At 39.2% G+C, this 15,864-nt stretch overlaps 1 protein-coding gene across 5 annotated transcripts in view; it reads right to left on the bottom strand.

Annotated features, from left to right (window-relative positions):
• The window catches only part of CDC42SE2 (CDC42 small effector 2), a 166,471-nt gene that overhangs the window by 133,271 nt on the left and 17,336 nt on the right, over nucleotides 1–15,864 (bottom strand). The window contains exon 2 of one of the 5 annotated variants that reach the window (XR_011964449.1): nucleotides 815–913. The exons of the other annotated variants lie outside the window; for them this stretch is intronic. The gene's annotated coding sequence lies outside the window, so the exon portion shown is untranslated. The remainder of the gene's footprint in view (nucleotides 1–814; nucleotides 914–15,864) is intronic. 5 annotated transcript variants of the gene reach the window in all.

Here is a 15,864-nt window from a genome sequence, read left to right as displayed (position 1 = left end):
GTGTGACCTTTGGAGAAAATGGAATTCTGAAGGGATACTTCTCTCTCCCTCCGCAGCCATTAGACTATAATCACTTAGCCAAAGAAGTTATCCACATAAACACTGATCTTTAATTGATGTATACATATACATATATGACAAATAAACATTCTCCAATAGATACAGGATCAAAGGATATGGCCAACAATTACCAAAAGGACTACAAAGTATTCATATCTTCATGAAAGAATGCTCCAAAGTACTAATAATAAATGAAATGCAAATCAAAATAATCTTGTGAAGCTTTCACCACAAACTCTGAAAATTGACAAAAATGAGAAAAATGGTAACATTCAATGTTGCAGGGGTTGTAGAATAATATATTGTTGGTAGAGCTATGAAATGATATAACCATTGAGGAAAGTAATTTGGAATTATGCAAATAATGTGACTAAAATGTCTATACCTTTTGAATCAGACTCCATTACTGGGCCTTCTTACCAAGGAAGCCACTGATAAGAAGAAAGTCTCTGTATACTCCAACGTCAATGCCCATCAAATGGGGAATGGCTACACACATTGTGATACATGAATATAATGCAGTACTATTGTGTTGTAAGAAATGATATATGATAAATATGGAGAAGCATAAGAAGATATATGTGAACTGATGCAGAATGAAATAAACAGAGCTACAAAAAACAATATATACAGTAAGTACAATAATGTAATTTGAAAGAACAGGTAAATACCAAAAAATAAAAAGTAAATGTAACAAAATTATAAAGCTCAAGCAGGATTTGTGGAAAGATATAAGAAGAAATCTCCAACTTACCCCTTTGTGGAGGTAGGAGGGCCACAGGTGTTACATGTTGCACTTGCTTTCAGATTTTTTTCAACATATTGATCAGTTGTGCTGCTTTGTTCCTCCTTTCTAAAAAAATATTATTTGTCATATGAGATGACTCTCTGGGAGGAGAAAATGGAGGGATACTTGGAATATGGTAATGTAAGAAACAGAAAATATCAACAAACGTATTTATATAGTTTTTTAAAAGATCAGGAAATGCTTCCTGTAGAGGGTAGAATTTTAGCTGGTACTTGAAAGAAGCCAGGAAAGCTAGGGGGTAGAAGAGAGGAAGAAAAGTATTCTGTGCTTGGGCAGGCAGCCATCGAAAATGCCTGAAATTGGGAGACAGAGTGTCTTGTTAAAGGAAAAGCAAAGAGGTCTGTATATTGGATAGAAAAGTACATGGGGATGAGGGGTGGTGTAATGTGTAAAAAGATGAGAAAATTGGGAGGCACTCTGAGAAGTGGGCTAGGTGCTCCGGGGGAGGGTGAGTGTCACTACTGGAGACAGGTATTGCTCTCAGGTGTTGCTGTGGGGGACAACTGGCTGATGAGATTACTTCAAGATTATGTCTGTTTGTGCCCCTTCTGGACTTGCATCACCTGGGCAAAGACCAGGCATATATCAATATTTAGGCATAGCTTTGGATAGACTCTTCTCTTTGGCTGTTGTTCCCTCCTCATCATGGGGAAGTCTTCAACAACCAGCATCCATCACTGAAACAAAAAGTTTTCTTATGTTCAGAGGCAGTTTTCTGGATACACATGGAATCTTTTGGAATATTTATATGAAAAAGTAAAAACTATTCCTATACCACTGAGAATAGTTCTCAGTCAATTAATCAATCATAAACTTTAGACTACAGCAGACAAGTCTCCATCATGACTACAGGGAACTTCTTGAGCATACTACAAAGCAGGAGAAAGGGCTTCCAAAAGCTAGAATTCCCTTTGCCACGTGCTCTCCACTTGAGTTTATTTCTTCCCCGTAGAATTTGTACCTGTGGGTGAGTGTTTCACAGAATTTTGCTTGGACATTTGTACCAACTATTATAATTGTAATTTGACCACTTCAGTAAATAGTACTTTATACAAGTTATTCAAAACTGGGAGACTAAAATTATTTTCCGCTGCATTTTAGGGAAAAGCACAACAGAGGGGGTTCAAGGCAATATGTCAGAAAATTTTCCTTGATTCTTTAGGGGTAACTCTAGAACCCTGAAGGGGAAAATAAAGCCTTGACCTGAGACTCATCTGTGAAAGTGGGACAAGTTGGGTTGTTGTCCTTTATCTTCAAAGAGGACCAAAATGACATCACCACGATAAAGTGAAATTTCATTTGTCTGACTGTGGCTGATCAGACCAATATGAGCTCAGAATGCTCTACCACAGGTTGGGCACAGATAGTCTGTGTGAATATATGGAGTGAATATCCCAAAGGATAAGTCTATGATCAGTCCAGCACTGCACCACACGCTGCCTTTTTCACTCTCACATCTAGTCTCTCTCTTCTCCTTACAATCACAGGGTCAATTAGATGCCAATGTCTGCTGTAAGGGCGCATCCGTGAAGTTTTATTGCATTTAGGTAAACAGAAGACAGTGTTGGTGATGAGAAGGTCATGCGATGCACAAGTCTTCAGCAGTAAAAGACCATTGCTGCTGCTGTTTCCAACTCTACTCCTCCCTAGGACTCCCTGCCAAGTCGGGTAGTCTGAGCCTACTCTGGCATTAAAGTCACCCAGAATTATGAGCTTCTCCTTTTTTGGCACATTAACGATAGGTCTTCGTAAAATTTTCATCAAGGTTTGTCATGGTGGAAGCATAGGCGCTGGTAATGGTGGCATGGCATTTTCCTGTGCATTGTCATGAGCCTGTCATTCACTCCTTTTGGGAGGCATACCAGATTGCTGATTAGATTAGTTTTGATTGCAAAACTCATGCCAGCTTCACAGCACTCCCCTTCACTGTGCCCACTCCAGAAAAAGGTGTATCCAGCTCCAACTTCAGTAAGCTGGCTTTCATCTGCCAACCTTGTTTCAGTCAGGGCTGCTATTTGGATGCGGTACCTGTTGAGTTCTTTTGCGATAAGAGCAGTTCTTTCAGATCTACTGGATTTTGTGTTGTCTAGTAGTGCACGCAGATTCCATGTACTGATGGTGAGTGGAATCATCTTTGCAGATGTTTTCGTACATTTTTTTGTGTTTTGACCACATAGTGGGATTCCCTGCCTGCCACAGTAATCAGGCCGGGGTTGGGTAAGCAGACAATGTTTAGGGCACTTTTTCTAGCCCCCTTCCTCACACCAGGAGGTGAGGAGTGCAATCCTTAAAAGGCTGCTCAGACACTCAGGGGGCTGCCCAGTCCCACTGCTGCTTCCAGTGAGAAATGACCCTATGACCTGGGCCACCTGTTTGCAGGGTTGTGACTACAGCTCCCAGTGTATCTGCACCTGCTGCTTCATCACTTGCCTGTTGTCACAGGACTTGGAGGCATAATAGCGAAATGGTATGGGTGATGTCTTTTGATTAATGAGTAAACTGGATTTAAGTGAGGCAGAGTTACATGAAGTCTTCAGCCTCACTCTCTCCTCCAGAGTCATCATAGTCCAATGGCAGGACAGAGCCAAGATGGCTGGCGATGGCTCAGGATGCAGCGGATGACCTTGGTGTCTTCAGTGTCTAACCAAGCTCTAAACGCTCCACATTGCCTGCTTCATCTGCCTTCGTGGCCGTTGAAACAAACTGTTCTCATCTATCCATTCCACCAGAGGAAATCTTCATGTGCTTGGGGTAGACACCCCCCATAACTTACCAATGGGTTTGAGAACCCTTGGTTACCCTCAACCTGGTTTGGCCCATCTGCTGAAATGGCTTACCGAGGTGTGGCTGCTTCACATGCTGCAGGTGAGAGTTAAGTGGAACAGGTGGACACCAGAGGTGGAGAAAGCCCCCAAAAGGGCTCAGCAGCCAAGACACCAAAGGTACTGGTCCTCCCTACTCCCTAAGGACTTGGGATAAAGAACCTCAGAATATATATGCATCACATATAACATTATTAATGAAAGTAAAAATAATACCCCCAGTTAGATTATCTTCTTACAACTACCTTGGCCAGAAATTGGAATCTCTTCCTTAAGCTAAGAAGGAAATTTTGTAGCCATTTATATTCCTATAGCTAGACATACTAAAGACTCTGTCCACTTCCACTCTCTGTACTCAATCAAAAACATACTTGTAGAACAACAGATTGATTTCATAATTTATCTAGAGCAAGTCAGGCTTTAAAATATTTTTGAAACAGTGAAGAAAAGCTTTAAAGTGAAACAGGAAACTTTGAATTTCAATATTTGTCATTTTGGTCACATAATGCAATGGATAACTAGGTCTAAAACTAGTATCTGGATAGTTTAGGTTTGATATTGAAATGAAATAAGCACCCAGAGATCATTAAAGAGTTAAAGTAAGGAGGATTACTTAGCTATAACACAGACAAGATACTCAACTTGGATGCAATATTCAGCTGAAATAGACTTCCCCCTCCCCTTCCTCCTTGATTCCATACAGAAACAAGTCTGGTCAGAAGGATGGAGTGTGGTAACTCTCATGGCCATGCACCAAGTCTGAAAGACCACAATTACACATGAGTAGGACTTTTCATGCCCCAGATGAACAAGAAGCTATATCATCACAGTCTGAGGCTACCAGGAAGCTTAATCAAAGTTGAGTCCCTTGGGTCAACCAAGTCACAAGGATACCTTTTTAAGAAAAGCCTAACACACATAAGAGAGATGGAATGGGGGAGGGTGGGGGGTGGAACTCCATCATGTTATCCATTGTATATGGAAATTGCATTATACTTAAAGACATTATAGATGAAGAAATATATGGCATTTAAGTACTTAAAATTTCATTTTATAAGGAGAAATCGATAACAAAACTCTAATAGTCGGAGTCCTCAATTTAACCCTTTCAGAACTTTTGAAGGGCTACACACTGAAGGGTGAAGGACAACTACTAGAACAGGTACCTTCACAAGTGACAAGAGCTCTCCGGAAGGGGGTTGGGACCAGCAGCCAGAAACCCATGGACCTGGTGATAGAATAAGGTCTCCCCCCCAAGGACCTCCCTGAATCCTGCTGAAAGTGGAGCCATAGATAGGAGAATGACAGTGGTAGTAAGGAAGAGACTTGAGAACTCTCACTGGTGGTAAGACAGACCTAGACTTACCTTATTACCTCATAGTTGTATTAGTTCCACTAGAAGAGCACAGGCCAGCTTTCACTACAAAAAAACCTTTCTGATTAACAAAAAAAGGCTCAAACAGCAACCTGCTGATTCACTGGAGCAACAGTTCCTGAGGACATGGTCTGAAGGAGTCAAAGTGGATATTCTCTATGGAATGGAATTTCATAGACTTGGGGAGCTCTCTGAAGATTGACTTCTAAAGATTCGGCTAAAGCAATTAGGGGCTCCTGTCCCTTTTGAGATGCTTAAGATGGGGAGTTATTCATACTTGGCCCCATAAAGATGAATTCCTATGCAGCTAGCTCCCTGAAGGGGAACAAAGGAAGGGGTTCCTGAAAGGAATGATCTCATCTAATAGATTTATGCAGTGCCTCTTTAGCTTGCCATACCCTATGATCAATCTGCCTATGGGGTAGTTAGGTCTCATGTTTTGGCCGAAGCCCCACCAGAAAGGAGGCAAGTTCCTCCATAACTATGAATCTTCTTCAACTCAATCATACAGGCTTTATCAAATCAACTGGTTAAATGTGAGAGAATAAGATGATAGTGGCAAATGAGGACAAAGATACTTACGGGTGAAAATGAGTGGGAAAAGGCCTTTCATATGGGCAGAGGTGATGACATCCTTTCCCACTAGCAACTTTGGGTGTCATTTCTGAAATATAGGGTTGGTAAGCAATTGATCAGGATCTAATGGGGTGCTGATGAAATTGTACCAGAAAATCCAAGCAAGGGGCAGCGAGAGCTCTTCAGCTCCTCACAAGCCTAAGGCTCCCATGCCACTTGGCAGCCCTGAGCCACTAAAACCTCGGTTCAAATTTGGGGGATGAATCTACTTCCCTGAGGCTTGGATCATACTAGCTACAGGACCTCAAGGCAATCTACCATACATCCAAGTTTGTCAGCCAGGTTGGGAGATTCCAAATGAACACACAGAACTCAAGCTTCCATGGGGGGCTTTGGGGAACAGATTGATCAGGAGGAAGTGGGTGGAAGACCCCTGCATGGGTCATAGTTATGCTGGTTAATCACATGTATTGTAGGAATGAGTATTATGGGCTCTTGCAAGCCAATATTCGTGGGGTTTTGGTAGGTCTTGACAATGAATAGCAGAACTTTTTGTGTCAGCAAAGAACTGGAAACAAAGTGCTGAATGGAGAATGGCTAAACAAATGGTGATACATAAATGTATTTAAATATAACTGTGCTGTAACATGATGAATGTAAGGAATTTCAGAGAACCATGGGGAGAAGTAACAAGAAAAGGAAAGGGAACAAGCATTTATTAAGCACTACTATGTGCCAGACACTGTCCTAAGAACTTTACAAACATCTCCTTTGATTCTCACGACCACCGTATGAAGACTCAGAAAGCCTTACATGAACAGATGTAGTTAATCAGTGGGAAAACAATATACACAATGGCTACAACAATGTAAATGGGAAGAATAACAACATGAAATGGACACTGCTAGCCTGGGGAAGGGATGAGAAGATGCATGTCTCTCGCTGAAGAAATGGAGATCTGTGGGAATGGAATGGTGCTTAACATGTCAGGTATGGTTGATATCATAGTTGATATTTCTGAACTTCCTTCGTGGCTAAAAGATAAGGGAGGAGTATGCAAATGAATGTCATGCAAAAGCAAAATGTTGCAATAAAACTTTCAAAAAATGGTGGTAGGAGAAGCAAGGGAGGAAGGATTGTTCTGAATCAGGGGATAGAGAAGTGAATAGGAACAACAAATCAATAAAAGGTTCTTTTTATTTATATTTTAAAACATACACACATAAAACTTTCCAAAGTTGGTGGCAGTATCAAAATTTATTATGACTCTGCCTGTATTAAAAAGAGCTAGAAAAGGGGAAGAAATAGTGATAGAGATATTTCCTCCCCTACACATCAGAACCTAAATAGTGTCATCCTGCTTCTTACAAGTCATAACAGTTTAAATTACCGAAAGAAGAAATACATAGTTATATACTATTATCCAAACAACACCCCTTTCCCACCCCCTGAAAGGAACAATCCACAAATAACATGCTGGGTTAATAAGGACAAAGTCGGTTAAAATAATACCACTTATTATTAGGTTTTGCTCATTCCAATGTGATCCCCAGTGCTTTGAGTACTTTATTCTATCTATAAAATCATTTTTTAAAAGTGTTCAAATGCTTTCATAAAAGTATAAAGTGAAGCACTCTGCCTCTATAGCAAAATATAAAGTTATTGCTAGGTATAGAAATAGCTGCGGTATTTCAGTATAATAGAAGCAAAGAATGTAAGTTTGTGGAGCATGAATACAGAGGAATTTCCCTCTCCCTTTTGACTTCCATGACCTCCAAGTCCTTTTGACTTCCAAGAACAGATAGGCCAACACACTAAAATTTCGGATTATATTTAACATTTTAAAACAATTTAAAGCAAACAATGTAAGACAGAATTTAGTAGACAATAAGTCAGTTTGTTAAAAAATACTTCCTTCTCAATTAGGGTAAATTCAGAAAAAATATTCAACAAAGTTGTAAGAAATATGAATATATACCTGAGTATAAGCTATCTTTAGCAAAAAAAAAAAAACAAAAACAAAACATGGCCTGATTTCCTAAGAAAATTAAAGGTCTCAGCAAATATTCTTCAGAAATGTTCAACCACAATTAGATTTTCCAAACTGTGTCCTTCTAATGTAAGGTGTAGTAAAGATTCTGTATTCTAAATCTATTGCTTTCTGTTCTTATTTATAAGGAATATCAACATTTTTTTCAGTGATTTTACTTAAAATGATTTAAAAATTAATATGCAAACACTAGAATTTGTCCTAAAATAGTCCTGGTTTCTGTGTGACTATCACAATAAGGTACGTTTTCTGTAAGGAGGTCTTTCCTAGGTAGTAACTCTGTAATAAAAATAGAGAAACGAATATTTAAGATAATTAAAATCAAACACAATTGTAAGCACATTGGCATATTTATATTAGAGCCTCATTAGAATACCAAATTTCAACTTTTTCAAGTTTCCCCAAACTGTGATTTTTTTTTCAGATATGCACTCAGAGTAGAGACAGTGGATTTAAATGGCTCAGCAGTAACAATAAGTTGCACAGTCAATCTAAACCTCTGTTATAATCCTTTTAAAATGTTTTATTTATATCTTTTGCTTTTACAGTCTTTATTTTCAAATAGTCATTTCCCTCTCCATTACTCAGTCAGCCCTTGTAAAATAAACAATGCAATAACCACAAATAAAAGTGATTCAACAGAATATCAGCCACGCTTCATGCAACATACCCATGGTCCCCAAATTCTGTAAAGAAAAGTCTGAGGAGTATTTTCCCATCACTTATTTGAAACTGTTCGGTGATTCACTTATTTCTTAAACATTATAAATTAAGCACTGCACAGCATTCAGCTAAATGTTTCCATTTATGAAAACAAATTACAAATCACTGAGTCATATGACTAAAATAAGATCATTTTAACACAACAGATTTATTTGAATCAACTGAAGAAAAAAACACGACTTTAAATTAAAAGTGAAAGAAATTTAACTCCATAGGCATGTACATTTTTAGAATTTGAACTCCCCTTTGAGCCCTGGCCATATTTTACTCCCTTATTTTATTATCCTTTGACTCTATCTTTCAAATTCCAAGGGGTAAATAAAAAAGAATTTTTTTTTCACTGTGGAGTCACTGTATTTAACAGCTATCAATATTTCAACTTTTTTTTTTTTAAGTAACTACTAGCCCTCATCCAAAGTCTGTGAAAGAAAAACACTTAAAGGATTTTGCTATTCATATCTGGTGGACTCAAACATACCACAAGTCAATTAATGTATTATACATCATCTATATAATAAAACTCTCTATGACCCAAAAGACTTAAAATGTTCCCCTTTTTTTCCCAAATGCTATGATGATGGATTTTTTATGTAACTTATTTTTCTTGGGTTCTAAAAATCTATCCTATTTTCCCTTGTATATCTGTTTTTATTTTCCTTTCAAAGAAATCTAATTTCAAGAACATGGGGCTATTTGTCTAATATTCTTCCCTGCTTTGAAGAGATCTAATTGTGAAAGTAAAACTAACATTACTTAGCCAGTGTTTGTTAACACTTCCTCTAGGCTCTCCTCACATCTAAAGAGGCTCCACTAAAAGGCAAAGTATGTGTGGCTATAACCTCCCCTCTGTGGCTTCCACTCACCAACGCTCCACTTGAACAAGAAAACACTTACTAGCTGTCTAGTGCTGGGCAAGTCCTTTCATTTCTCTTGACCTCAATTTCCTCACCTGTAAAACAGTGATAATAACAACATCTATTTCCCAGGATTGCTGTGAGGATCAAATGCAATAATTCATGCAAATTATTAAACTGTTATATAAATGTGATTTATTATTAATAATCATTTATAATCAGCATAAATTATCTACATAAAGCCATTATCTTTGCTTGGCTTCTAACATCTGATATTAATACTACTACATGGCGATGATCATGATTGCTGCAGCTACTACTAGTTGGTATTTACAAGTTGCTTTAAGTTTTCAATATACTTTCCAAACTGTAAGCTCGTAGCAACATAGTGAGATAATTATTCTTATCATCTCAGTTTAATAAATGAGAATAATACTGATTCTGAATCAGTCACACAGGTCAAGCAGGACTTAAATTCTGGTATAGACAGTTCTTGCTTTATGTAAATTTGCATTAAACAGATTCAACTTTGTGATATCCACATTCCAAAAAAAGAGCTTCTGATGTTGACTTTACTGTACAGTACTGTGATCTCTTCACTCCTGCCCCTCCACCTGTTTGATGGCCTCCCATTCCTTTACCAACACAAAAATATAAAAACAAAAAATCCTCCAACTGAAAGCAAAAGAACACAAGCCCAGAGAGATGAGTGCTTGACTTGAGATCAGCAATACAAGAGACCTCAGCCCCACTCTGCCCACCTGCCTGGCCTTGCTTACCGCCCCACAGGATAGCTCACCCACTCCTGTCTCTTCCCAGGCCTCTCTCTCCTGCCCACCTGCCTGGCCTTGCTTACCGCCCCACAGGATAGCTCACCCACTCCTGTCTCTTCCCAGGCCTCTCTCTCCTGCCCACCTGCCTGGCCTTGCTTACCGCCCCACAGGACAGCTCACCCACTCCTGTCTCTTCCCAGGCCTCTCTCTCCTGCCCACCTGCCTGGCCTTGCTTACCGCCCCACAGGATAGCTCACCCACTCCTGTCTCTTCCCAGGCCTCTCTCTCCTGCCCACCTGCCTGGCCTTGCTTACCGCCCCACAGGATAGCTCACCCACGCTTGTCTCTTCTCAGGTCTCTGTCTCTTGCCCACCTGCCTGGCCTTGCTTACTGCCCCACAGGATAGCTCACCCACTCTTGTCTCTTCCCAGGTCTCTCTCTCCTGCCCACCTGCCTGGCCTTGCTTACTGCCCCACAGGATAGCTCACCCACTTTTGTCTCTTCCCAGGTCTCTCTCTCCTGCCCACATGCCTGGCCTTGCTTACCGCCCCACAGCATAGCTCACCCACTCCTGTCTCTTCCCTGGTCTCTCTTTCTCCCTCTCCTCCCTCCCCCCATTTCTTGTCCTGCTATTGCTTCTCAATCCCTGCCCCCACAAGTCTTTCAATCATGTCCTGGCCTTTTCTGTCCAGAGACACAAAGCCCCCTTCTGCCTTCTTCCCTCCCTCCCCCAAGTCCGTGGGAAAATTCACATGCAAAAACTGCTTCATATTAAGGTCTGTGGTCATGCCTGTACTCCTATCTCCAAGTCCAGCACGTTATTCACTAACCTGCACTGCTTCCCAAGCACAAATGGGTATTTTAACTATTGATGTCTCTGCACTTGCTGATATTAATGTAGAAAGTGTTTGTAGAAATAACTTCAGTACTCATCATTAAGTCCCTGATTTATCTCAGATAGTGGCAGTGCTATGACTATTCTCAAATAGTATAGTGCAAGTATATTATAAAACTAGTGTCAGAGATAATTCATTTAACTTTAAATGGAAAGACTGATTACACATTCTTATGTCTTGGCAGAGACTGCCTGCAGCCATCTAAGCTGTAACCAGAGGCAGTTAAGAGCCCAGGTCTCCCCTAAAATCCCAGGGTCATTTGAATAATAAAAGGGTGGGAACCTTGGACCACTCCTGTTCACTGCCTTGTCATGGTGGAGGGGATGGTGTAGCTCATCCATGCATTGAAATTAAGAAGAGGTGACAAGAACAGTCAGAACTAAACAAGAACGATCTCAACACTACCAACAACCATGACAGTGCAGTTGCTTATCTAGAGCTCCCAGACATCCTGGAGAATAAAATCAAGTGGGCCTGAGGAAGTATTTTGGAATTCCAGATGAGCTAGCTATAGTGTTGCACTCAATATCCCAGCAAATTTGGGAAACTCAACAGTGGTCCCTGGATTGGAAAAGGTCAGTTTACAATCTAATCCTAAAGAAGGGCAATGCCAAAGGATGTTCAAATTACCAAACAATTGCTCTCATTTCCTATGCCAACATGATGATGCTCAAGATTCTGCAAGCTAGGCTTCAGCAATACGTGAACCAAGAACTACCAGAAGACTAGGCTGGTATTCAGAGGGAGAGCAACTAGAGCCCGAATTAGAATACCATTGTCAATATTCAATATTCAATATTCAACACGAATTGTCAATATTCGCTGGATTATGGAGAAAGCAAGGGAGTTTCAGAGCAATACTGACTTCTGCTTCATTGACTACATGAAAGTCTTTGTGTGGATCACAACGAAGTGTGGCAAGTCCTCAAAGAGATGGGAGAACTAGATCATCTTAACTGTCTTCTGAGTAAACTGTATGACGATGAAGAAACAACAGTCAGAAATGAATATGCAACAACTAATTGGTATAAGATTGGAAATGGAGTACAGTGAGGCTATGTATTGTCACCTTATTTATCTGACTAACTTACATGCAAAGTACATCATGCCAGACGGATCAAATTAAAAGCTGGAATGAAGGCTGCTGAGAGAAATATCAACAATCTCAGATATGCTGACAAGACTACTCTGGTAGTAGAAAGTGAAGAAGAATTAAGAAGCCTCTTGATGAGGATGGCTTGAAGCTTCTCAGCACAAAATCTAAGATCTTGGCAGCATCACTTCAGATGTCAAATCTGGACAGCGTACTAAAGAGCAAAAGACATTACTGTGTTAACAAAGGCCTGGATAGTTAACACTGGTTTTTCTGAGCTGTTAGGCGGTACAGTGGATGGAGTATCTGTCCTGGAGTTTGAATCTAGTCTCAGACATTTAGTAGCTATGTGACCCTGGGCAAGTCCCTTAACCCTGTTTGCCTCACTTTCCTCCTCTATAAAACGAAGTGGAGAAGGAAATGGCAAACCACTCCAGTATCGTCATCAAGAAAATCCCACATGGGGTCACAAAGAGTCAGACAGGACTGAAACAACTAAATAACAACAAAAATTGTTTTTCCACTAGCAATGTATGGCTGTGAGAGTTGGACTACAAGGAAAGCTGTGCACCACAGAACTGACACTTCTGAACTGTGGTGCTGGAGAAGACTTTTGAGAATACCTTGGATAGCAAGGACATCAAATCAGTTAATGTTTAAAGAAATTAATTAAGACTATTCACTGGAAAGTCAAATACTAAAGCTGAAGCTTAAATACTTTGGCTACATAATGAGAAGACTGGACTCACTGGAAAAAACCCTGATCTTGGGAAAGATAAAAGGCAAAAGGAGAAGACAGGATGACAGAGGATAAGATGAAAGGATAGTGGCACAGAAGCAATAAACATGAGCTTGGACAGACTTTGGAAGATAGTGGAAGATAAAAGGGTATGGTGTACTATGATCCATGAGGTCACAAAAAGTCAGCCATGACTGAATGACTGAGCAACAGGGGGATCTTAGAAATATCTAGAGCTGGAATTGGCAGTAGTAGTGACCAATACACAGGGTGGCTCAGATTAAGCAGAATACTGCCACTCAGGGGCATCAAATTCCCAAATATCCTGCCACGAAGGGCTCTGAATATTCTGTACTCTTTACCTCAAAGATCCACAGGAACCCAATCCTATTAGGAAGCACAGGAACCCAGGTGGCCCCATCACAAACCTTTGCTGGAAAGATGAGTAAATCAATGAAAACACTGGCCAGTATAAGAAATTTATTGCAAATCTAAAGCTCCTTCCAAAGGAGGTAGTAACTGTGGCACTGATAGTAACTGCAAGCACAGACTCAAATGGAAAAGAAAAAAAAGGACTTTCCATAAGGACTGCATGAAGATAGAAGCTATTGATGAGCACCTGAAAAATCACAAAAGGAAAAGTCTGAGGAACATCATAGCCAAAATAAAGAACTGAAGTACCATGCAGTAAGGATCACACAAGACTTAACAGCCAGCTTTTGAAGGAGCAGAAAAGCTCAGAATACGATATTCCTAAAAAGGTAAAAGACAGGCTTATAACTAAGAATAACTTACTCAGCAAATGTGATTATCATCTGATGAGAGACCAGAGAAATCAAGAAAGGTGTATTTATTTTAAAAATTAAATACATATATATAAAAATATATACACACACACACACACACAGAGTGCCTATGTGTATACATGTATACATAAACATATGTACATATGTATATAATTTCAATTAGCAAAATTCTGATTTTTCTCCAGCAGAGAAAAAAAAACAAAACCCCAGTTAAATTATGTATAATCAAGCAAAACAAATTTCTGCATTAGCCATGTCCAAAAAAAAAAAAATCTCATTCTGCACTTTGAGGCCTTCACCTATCAGGAATTAGACAGGTAGGGTAGCATGTTTCATCATCAGTCCTCTAAAACAGTGGTTAGTGACTGCATTGACTGGAGTTACTAATGTGTTCAAAAATGTTCCTTTTTGCCACATTGCCATCATTTTATATATACATATATATACACACACACACATATATACATTATATACATACACATATACATATATCATATAAATCTCCCCAAGTTTCTGAAACTATTCCCATTGTTTCATACAGCACAATAGTATTCTAACACATTTTTATACCATACTTGTTTAGCTATTTACCAATGTATCAGTACCCTTTTGATTTTCATTCTTTGCCCCCTCAAAAAGAGCTACAATTTTGTGCATCCTTAGCATTGTTTTGTTTAGGATTAATCTCCTCCTTAATCTACCTCCTTCTAATTCCTCCTTCCCCCTTCTCCATTTTCCCTACTAGGTGAAAAGTATTTCAGTCTCCAACGTGTGTGTGTGTGTGTGTGTATGTGTGTGTGTTCTTCCCTCCTCTGACCACTTTAGATAAGAGGAAGGTTCAAGAATAAGCTACAACTCCTTTCCCTCCCCTCCAACCCTGCCCCCCCACAAACTTCTGCCTGTTTATATCCTGTAGCCATTTATTGATTGGACAATGGTCTTTAGTCTAATAAATTTGAAACAGTTCCTTCTATATTTTGGATATGAGACTCTCATCAAAGAAAATTATTGCAAAAATTAATTTTTCTTGATAATCTAAGTTTAACTACATTTCATTTCATTGTGTGAAAACATTTAAATTTTATGTAACAAAATTGTCTATTTTATCTAATTACTTGTTTAATCATAAAGTTTCATCATTGATCGATCCAAAAGATAATTCCTTCCTTGCTCTTCTAATTTATTTATGTTGTGACCTCTTATATCCAATTTATGTGTCCATTTGGAGCTTTTGGTATATGGTGCAAGACCTAATTTTTAAAGCTAATTAGACCAGACAACTGTCTAATTTTTTGAGCAGTTTTTGTCACACTTCCCCCAGTAAATACGGTCTTGGGTTTACCAAACACTATGCTACTTTTTTGGTTTATTTTTGTATGTTATATACTTAATCTGTTCAACATATTGACCCTTCTAGTGTTTAAGCGGCACCAAATTAAATTTTTTCGAATTATTTAGGTCTATCTATGATCATACAAAGTATTTCACAGTCATACAATCCCTGCATAAATCTTGTTAAATAAACTCTCCAATATTTTATAGCTTCTGTAGTTACTTTGAATGGAATTTTTTTTTTATCTTTCTTCATGATTCTGGTGAATTATGTGGCTTTATCTTCTACCCTGCAACTTTTCTTAAGTTATTATGTCAGTTAATTTTAATGTGACCTTCTAAGACTCTCTAAGTCCATCATCATATTATTTGAAAAATAAATCCTTTTATTTGCTTATTCTCTCAATTTCTTTCTCGTCTTACTTCTACAACTAGCACTACCTTAAGCAGTAGTAGTAATACCCAGCATCTTTGCTTTATCTTTTGTTTGTTGTTCTTGGATTTACACAAATACTATTTATTATATTAAGGAAAGATCCATTTATTCCTATGACTTCCAGGGGGGTGAGAATGCAAAATCAAGAAAGACATCCAGGTTGCAAACTTGGGTGAATAGAAGAAAGGTGGCGTTCTTGACAAAACAAGAAAGTTAGAAGGGGGTGGGCACGTGTATGGGAAAAGATAATGGGCTCTGTTTTAGACAATGTTGAGTCTGAAATGCCTATGGGAGCTATAGGTGGAGATGTCCATCAGGCAGCTAGAGATGTGAGTCTGAAGCTCAGGAGATAGACGAGAGCTGCCTAAATGGACGTAGAAGTCATCTGCAAAGATATGGCGGCCGATGAGGTCATCAAAACAGAGCACAGAGCAAAAAAGAGAAGAGGGCTTAGTAAAAAGTTCTGTTACGTATATACACAAAGAAGGCAGGACATTGATAACGATCCTGCAAAAGACACC

Source organism: Notamacropus eugenii, chromosome 3, assembly GCF_028372415.1.
Source record: "Notamacropus eugenii isolate mMacEug1 chromosome 3, mMacEug1.pri_v2, whole genome shotgun sequence".
NCBI classification, from domain to species: Eukaryota; Metazoa; Chordata; class Mammalia; order Diprotodontia; family Macropodidae; genus Notamacropus; species Notamacropus eugenii.
The sequence above is the reverse complement of the archived record's forward strand: the minus strand, read 5'-3'. Positions and strand labels throughout refer to the sequence as shown.